This window comes from Procambarus clarkii, chromosome 11 (genome assembly GCF_040958095.1).
Source record: "Procambarus clarkii isolate CNS0578487 chromosome 11, FALCON_Pclarkii_2.0, whole genome shotgun sequence".
Classification (NCBI taxonomy): Eukaryota; Metazoa; Arthropoda; class Malacostraca; order Decapoda; family Cambaridae; genus Procambarus; species Procambarus clarkii.
In genome coordinates this window covers 21,869,702-21,876,749 of record NC_091160.1, presented here as the reverse complement: position 1 = coordinate 21,876,749, position 7,048 = coordinate 21,869,702, and the positions used below count along the sequence as shown (strand labels likewise).

At 41.8% G+C, this 7,048-nt stretch overlaps 1 long non-coding RNA gene across 1 annotated transcript; it reads left to right on the top strand.

Moving 5' to 3' along the window:
* The first annotated feature begins 1,241 nt into the window (after window positions 1–1,241).
* Window positions 1,242–5,777, top strand: LOC138363801 (uncharacterized). The gene is made up of 2 exons (XR_011228127.1): window positions 1,242–1,374; window positions 4,929–5,777. It is a non-coding gene; the product is annotated as an uncharacterized lncRNA (long non-coding RNA).
* The last annotated feature ends 1,271 nt before the right edge of the window (window positions 5,778–7,048 follow it).

Here is a 7,048-nt window from a genome sequence, read left to right as displayed (position 1 = left end):
GTCCGGTTTAACCTGTCATTAGAGAGATGAGACTAGGAGGGGGAGATGAGGAAGAAATGAGACTGCGAGAGAGAGATGAGTAAGAGAGTGAGAGCTAGATAAGTAAGGGAGGTTCAGAGAAGAATGAATCTTCTTGATTCACAAACCATATGTGTTCGCTGAAGTGTTTCTTGTGGTGCTCCCACAGTGAGAGATAAGTCTTGCCCCTCCCACCAATGACAGTACGCCCCCTCCCCATGCAACACCCCGGCCCTCCCCCACCGGGGTAGAGTGCCAGGCCAGTATATAACCGTGCACGACACTGACCTCAGCACCACACCAGCCCTCAGAAGCCACCGTTCACCCCTCCAGCACCTGTGGAGTCCAGGTGGGTCTGCTTAGTGTCCAGGTGGGTCTGCTTATAGTGTCCAGGTGGGTCTGCTTATAGTGTCCAGGTGGGTCTGCTTATAGTGTCCAGGTGGGTCTGCTTATAGTGTAGCTATAAGCTACTGACTCAGTAGCTACAACTGAGCTACTGAGCCAGCCTTAAAAATGGAAGGATCCCAAGGCTACTAACCGCTACCCAATGGAACATGCCCTTCCCGGAGCATCCACTTGAGCACTGGAAAATTAGGTGATCCACGCCCTGAGTCATATGAACTGTTTACCACACTAACTATGGATGTAACGGGGAGGATTTACTGGGCCCCAATCCTTAATTGTAGCCTCTGTTCATCCAGGTTGTGAATAGGTACCTGGTTGTTAAACGATTTGGCGGGTCGTATTCCAGGGAAAATTAGGATTAAGGTCCTGTCCGAAACGCTATGCGTGCTAGTGACTGTACAAGAATGTAAGAACTCTTGTTTATATAAATAAATAAAATATAAATAAATAAATAAAACATTTCACATGCGGCTCCTAATGCCCAAGGTGAATAAAATCACGTCACCCCTCCCTCTATACCCACTCATGTCTACCCTCCTCACACTTCCTCTACCTGGTCCAGTCACACTCACTATTTTTTGTTTTACCTCCCTTCACGTATAAGTATGTATACTGGTGTATAATTATCAACATGTGTGGTGAACAAGTGTATATACTCGGGTCTGTATTGTCATACAGCATATCACTCACATACTCAGATATAGCCACAACAATCCTCTACGTCCCCTCTTCCCCCCCCCCCCCCCAAGTCACAGCTTTTGCATAGATTATGTTGTCATAAGGAATTGGTACAGTGGTTGCTTCCTGCATCAAGATACATTGTGTGGTTGCGTGTCGCGGTGGAGGTTCAGTATGGCGCCAACTGCAGCCCCGGATTCTTTGTGTGGTGTTGCCTGCGTCTTGGATCAAGTTCAAGTTCAAAAATTCAAAAAAATTCAAATGTTTATTCAGGTAAAGTACATACATACATTGATACAAATACAAATATTGATGAATTTACAAATATTGGTGATACAAATATTGATGAATTTACAGATAGAGCTAATACATACAATGCCTAAAGCCACTATTACGCAAAGCGTTTCGGGCCGCTCAGTTTCAGGTTTCGTTAAGTATGTCTATTGAAACAAGAACAACTACATTTCAAAGGGATGAGTAGCTTAGGCTATTTCTCCCCCCCCCCCCCTGTCCTGGATCTTTTCTCCTGAGAAGCGGCGCAGTGGAACACTTTGTTATGCGCGTGAAGATGCGCACAATATCGTACATGTTAACTAAACAGATTTCTCAATCGTAACCAATATCTTGAACGTGGGTTATTATATGTCGTCCGGTATCATACGCTCCTACAGCTGTATTTGGTCAACTGCGTAGTCAACCCTTGAGTCATACCGAATGGTTATTATCCCTGTGGTTGTGACCTTTGAGCTGTGGTTTATGACCTGAGCAGTCATAAACTGGTATTATCCCCCACGGTAGTCAGTGATTATCAAAACAAGGCACCATGGCGGGGGAATTATGTAGCCCCTCCCCCCCCCCTCCCATCTTAGTGACCAAGAGTCATACCTAAAATTCATTGGTAGACATTGACATTGGTAGACCTATTAAACATTGATAGACGCGTTCAATTCAACTCTTGTAACAATGCATTTCGTGTACTCTGATCCAAACTAAATTAGCAGCCTGACCTATACCCAATATAAGCCAATATTCCTCGATACTACCTAAGTAAAATTTGACTGATATTAAATAATAACTTTAGTAATCATTCAAAAAATCCCCAATGACTCAGCGAATGAAGAAATAGCTTAGCCTACTCGGCCACGGCGACCCTTGCTTACTGAAACCATGTTATACGGCTTAACTAAACCATGCCGGACGACTCAACCAAACCATGTGTGACAGCTCTGTCTAAACCCTGTGTGACAGCTCTGTCTAAACCATGTGTGACAGCTCTGTCTAAACCCTGTGTGACAGCTCTGTCTAAACCCTGTCTGACGGCTCTGTCTAAACCCTGTGTGACAGCTCTGTCTATACCCTGTGTGACAGCTCTGTCTAAACCATGTGTGACAGCTCTGTCTAAACCCTGTGTGACAGCTCTGTCTAAACCCTGTGTGACAGCTCTGTCTAAACCCTGTGTGACAGCTCTGTCTAAACCCTGTGTGACAGCTCTGTCTAAACCCTGTGTGACAGCTCTGTCTAAACCCTGTGTGACAGCTCTGTCTAAACCCTGTGTGACAGCTCTCTCTAAACCCTGTGTGACAGCTCTCTCTAAACCCTGTGTGACAGCTCTGTCTAAACCATGTGTGACTGCTGTGTCTAAACCATGTCAGACGGTTCTACCCAAAACGTATGACGGACACACATCAGAAAATAATGGAAATGGTGTCACGGTCCGCCCTGAACCATTATAAAGTCGTTTACAGAAAGAGCGGCAGAGAAAGGCCGCAGAGTGAGGTGAAGGGCGAGAGGTTCACGAGCTGAAAATTGTATTTAATGCCATTTAGATAAAGTATTATGGATGATAACCTCTGGTTGACAATAGGTTGAACAAACTGGCACTTAAATGCCTGCTTTGAATGGCTTTAGCTTAATGTTAAGCTCAGTGAAATAGTCTGGCTTTGCTAAAACAGCTTTTATTGTTATGTTGTTGGTTCGATGTCTGCCCTACAAGGGGTAAAGTGCCTGGTGATGTTCAGTCTGCACACAATTGGGAATAAGTTGTATAACCAATTTTATACAGTTTAAACAATTTAAAAATAATTTAAGATTGTACTTGTGATAAGTGTTGTCATTACCACACGAGAAGTGGGCAGCTGTGTTGTGTTGGACGTGGCTGTGAGGAACCAGGTGGTGGTGCTGCAGACGAACGCAAGTCGCAGCCTACACAACACGGTTCACTCACGGATTTTAAAACACGAGAACTTACCAAACCTAACTCAACTCAACTTAGCCTAACCCAGTCTAACCTAGCCTAACACAACCTAAACTAATCCAACCTAACCTACCTTAACCCATCCTAATATAGCCAAGCCTAAACAAGTCAAACCTAACCTAGCCTAACCTAACGTAAAATTTACGTAAGTTAACGAAACCTAACCGTCCCTACGATAGCCTAAGCTAATGTATCCAAACCGAACGGTTTTGACCATCAGAAAACGGATGTTGTCGAAACGTCTTGTGGATAGACCTTGATCATATTCCTAGACCTGTCTTAGGGAGGAGAGATATAACTCAGTACCTCCAGTGCCGAGAGGCAGGATAACGAGAGGCTTTCACTACCAAACCAGTCACAGACCAGTCACAGGTTATAAGCATCACCAGAGGGGTAACGCGCATATCGTAAGATAATATTTCCAAGTGCTTCACACTGAAAACAAACGTGAAAATGAAGGCGATGAGTCACAATAACGTGGCTAAAGTAGATCATATCACTTTTTCACTTTCAAACGTGAAAAATTTAATTAACAAAAACTTGTCAAAATGTATAAAGTATATCTGGACCGCTCCTAGCTATTATATACTGCTCTTAGTTAAACAAGCCTTCATCATCAATAGAGAAGTTATCAAAATTTCCTTAAAATTTGATGTCTATGATAATGCGTATCTACATAGGAGATGAAACGAAAATAATCCGAGCGCTTTCGTGATTTAACTCATTTTCAAGGAGAACATGAGAGGGATTATAGAAGGGTGTAGGTGTGTATAACACCTACTCCTGAGTAGACTAAGAAACACAAACAAAACATAAGGAAGTGACATGTAAAATGAATAATGGGAACAGGTAAACTGCATTTCAAAATCATACTTAAAGTCTCAGGGGTCATGTAAGCCCACACCCAAGTATTACCCATCTTCGGTCCGTCTAATTACCAAAAACTACCACATGCTACACACGCTTCAGAAAACTTCCTGGCAATACGTTAGTAATGAATAAATATGATATATTTACTCATTACAATGTTGGTGCTGAACATACATGAAAAAACATAATTTTAATCCGAAAAAGTATCTTTTTATAAAGAAATTAGACGAAAATAAAAAGCTGGTGACGCCAAATCAAGTCGACGATCCAAGCTTCGGTTAGGTTAGGTTAGGTTTGGTTAAGTTAGGTTAGGTTAGGTTAGGTTAGGTTAGGTTAGGTTAGGTTAGGTTAGGTTAGGTTAGGTTAGGATAGGTTAGGTTAGGTTAGGTCAGCCTAACTTAATATATCATATTTATTCATTACTAACGTATTGCCAGGAAGTTTTCTGAAGCGTGTGTAGTATGTGGTAGTTTTTGGTAATTAGACGGACGCTCTATCTACTGCACTCCTTGAAAACGCGAAATTAAAATCGTTAAATCGCAAAAGCGCTCAGATTTTTTTTTCATTTTTCTCTTCTGATACTTACGCATAACTGATCACGTGTTTTTTGTGATTATTCTTGTATCTATAATAATAAAGCGAATATTTACAGTCTTTGAACGATATGTAATTCATTTTCCCGTTTTCTTTATTCTGGATGAAGATGTGGCACGTAACAAGTTTGGTGTTTCTTACGGTGTTGACGATGTCGTGGGCTGCTGCCGATGTCGACGAGGACGACGACTTTCTTGGAGATTTCGAACCAAGACGTTCAGGTGATTACCGTACCCAGTCCAATCCCCTACGTGGGTTGGACTGGGTCCGTAAAGGCTACGGATACCACACCAGGAAGTTCCGAAGCCCTCACCGACGCGTCAACAAAATACGCAATGGGCGGGACGTCTAGAGCAACCCTTATGACGAGATTATCTTCCTGTTACCTGCTGTTGAACAACTAAACTTACATCCTAAGGCTGCTGTACTAATTACAGATGAAACACGAGGCTTCCCTATCCCTGGAGCGGAGCGCCTCTGTCGTTATCTTGGACATTATTACAGTGGAGTACAATACCACTGTACCCACCCATATCCCAGGCATGGGTACCACGACCCTGGACGCAGCTGTTATGTGACAGGTACGTCTCCAAGCCAGAGGTTGTGCCTTCAACCTCTTACATGATGGCCATCTTTAACCACAGCTTCACGACTCATCTAGCGACCAAAACATGGCAGACTTAGCAGAGCACCAGAGATATACTCTGAATATTTACTACGTGACATGGAGTGTACGGCAGGTGTGGTGGGAAGCGCAGATGTCTGCTCAGTAGAAGGATCCACCGCCCAGCTGTGACGAAGTGCTTCACTCCACCCTGAAGCCACTCAAATTTTCTACTCATGTTGATCTTGTTTGCTGGGATTTTTGGGGGGCCAAAATCTTTTAAAATAACATCTATTCGTTAATAATTTTTGCATTATTGTACATGTAAAAATAAAAGTTATAACCGTCTCCTTATTTATTGTTTTTTGTTCTTTAACAGGTCAAAATGCACTCACGGAAGTAAAAAATCAAATTCACAATAATAAGTATATATAAAATTCATAACAAAAATTATCGCATCAGGGGGACGAATACACCGAGAAGTGCGTCCCGTTTCTCGTTGTATATACAGTGAGAGTTTAGTTTAGTCCTGGACACTGTATGGGACTAAAGTATACTGGCTGCTTGGTCAGTAGGCTGTTGTAGTCGCCTTAATAACCCTCCAGAGGATGATAGGCTTTAAGCCTAACACCAGTGCAAGCTGACAGCAATATATATACACGAGAGGGGCTGTATACCATTTATCGAAGTATATATAGTCTACAGTTTACATTAGTAAACCACATCATAGGTAGCTCGCAAAGACTTCAGTCCTTGTTTACAGAAAACTAGTAAGTAATTATCAAAAATAGTCGCCAAGCAGGGGTGACTATGTAATAAGAGAACTAGTAAAACTAACTTGACCACATACACCTAGTTAACCAAACATGAGCCATTAGGAGATAGGTTGCGTCATATGAATCCAGCTTTTGTTATATGAGGACAATGAGTCACAATAACGTGTCAAGGTTGATGATATTCTTGAGAGATATAAGAATTTTGCACTAAGACTGTAATTTTTTGTTGAATTATCTGCATGTCTCTTGCAAATTGTCTATACAGTATACCTAGGTCATAAAAGTATTTGTGTGTACGACTGATACCATACTACTTGTGAAGGAGGAAATGTATATGTTTATCTCTCGGAATGTTTGGTAATATGTTTATTGTTAGTGATGTGTGTATATGTATGTATTAACACCATGTACTGAACGGGGTGAGAATAGCTTGAGCTACCTCATCCCTTTGTGTGTATTTTACCTCAATAAACTTATTTAAATTTCAATTTCAATAACGTGACTGATGATATGATGACCACACCACACACCTGAAGTTAGAGAAACGGCGACATTTAGGTCCGTCCTGGACCGTTATCAAGTTGTGGGTAACTTGATAATGGTCCAGAACGGACCGAAACGTCGTCGTTTCTCCATCTTGTGATGTGTGGTTTGGTCATCGTACGTCATCTGACGTTCTTGGTTCATCTTAGAGTTTCTTAGATAAAGGACCTGCCCGAAACGCTGCGCGTACTAGTGGCTTTACAAGAATGTAATTACTATGCTATGAATCCTCACAATCCCAATGTACCTTCTTGTATATAAATAAATAAATAAATAAATAAATAAATAAATAAATAAATCTGGGAT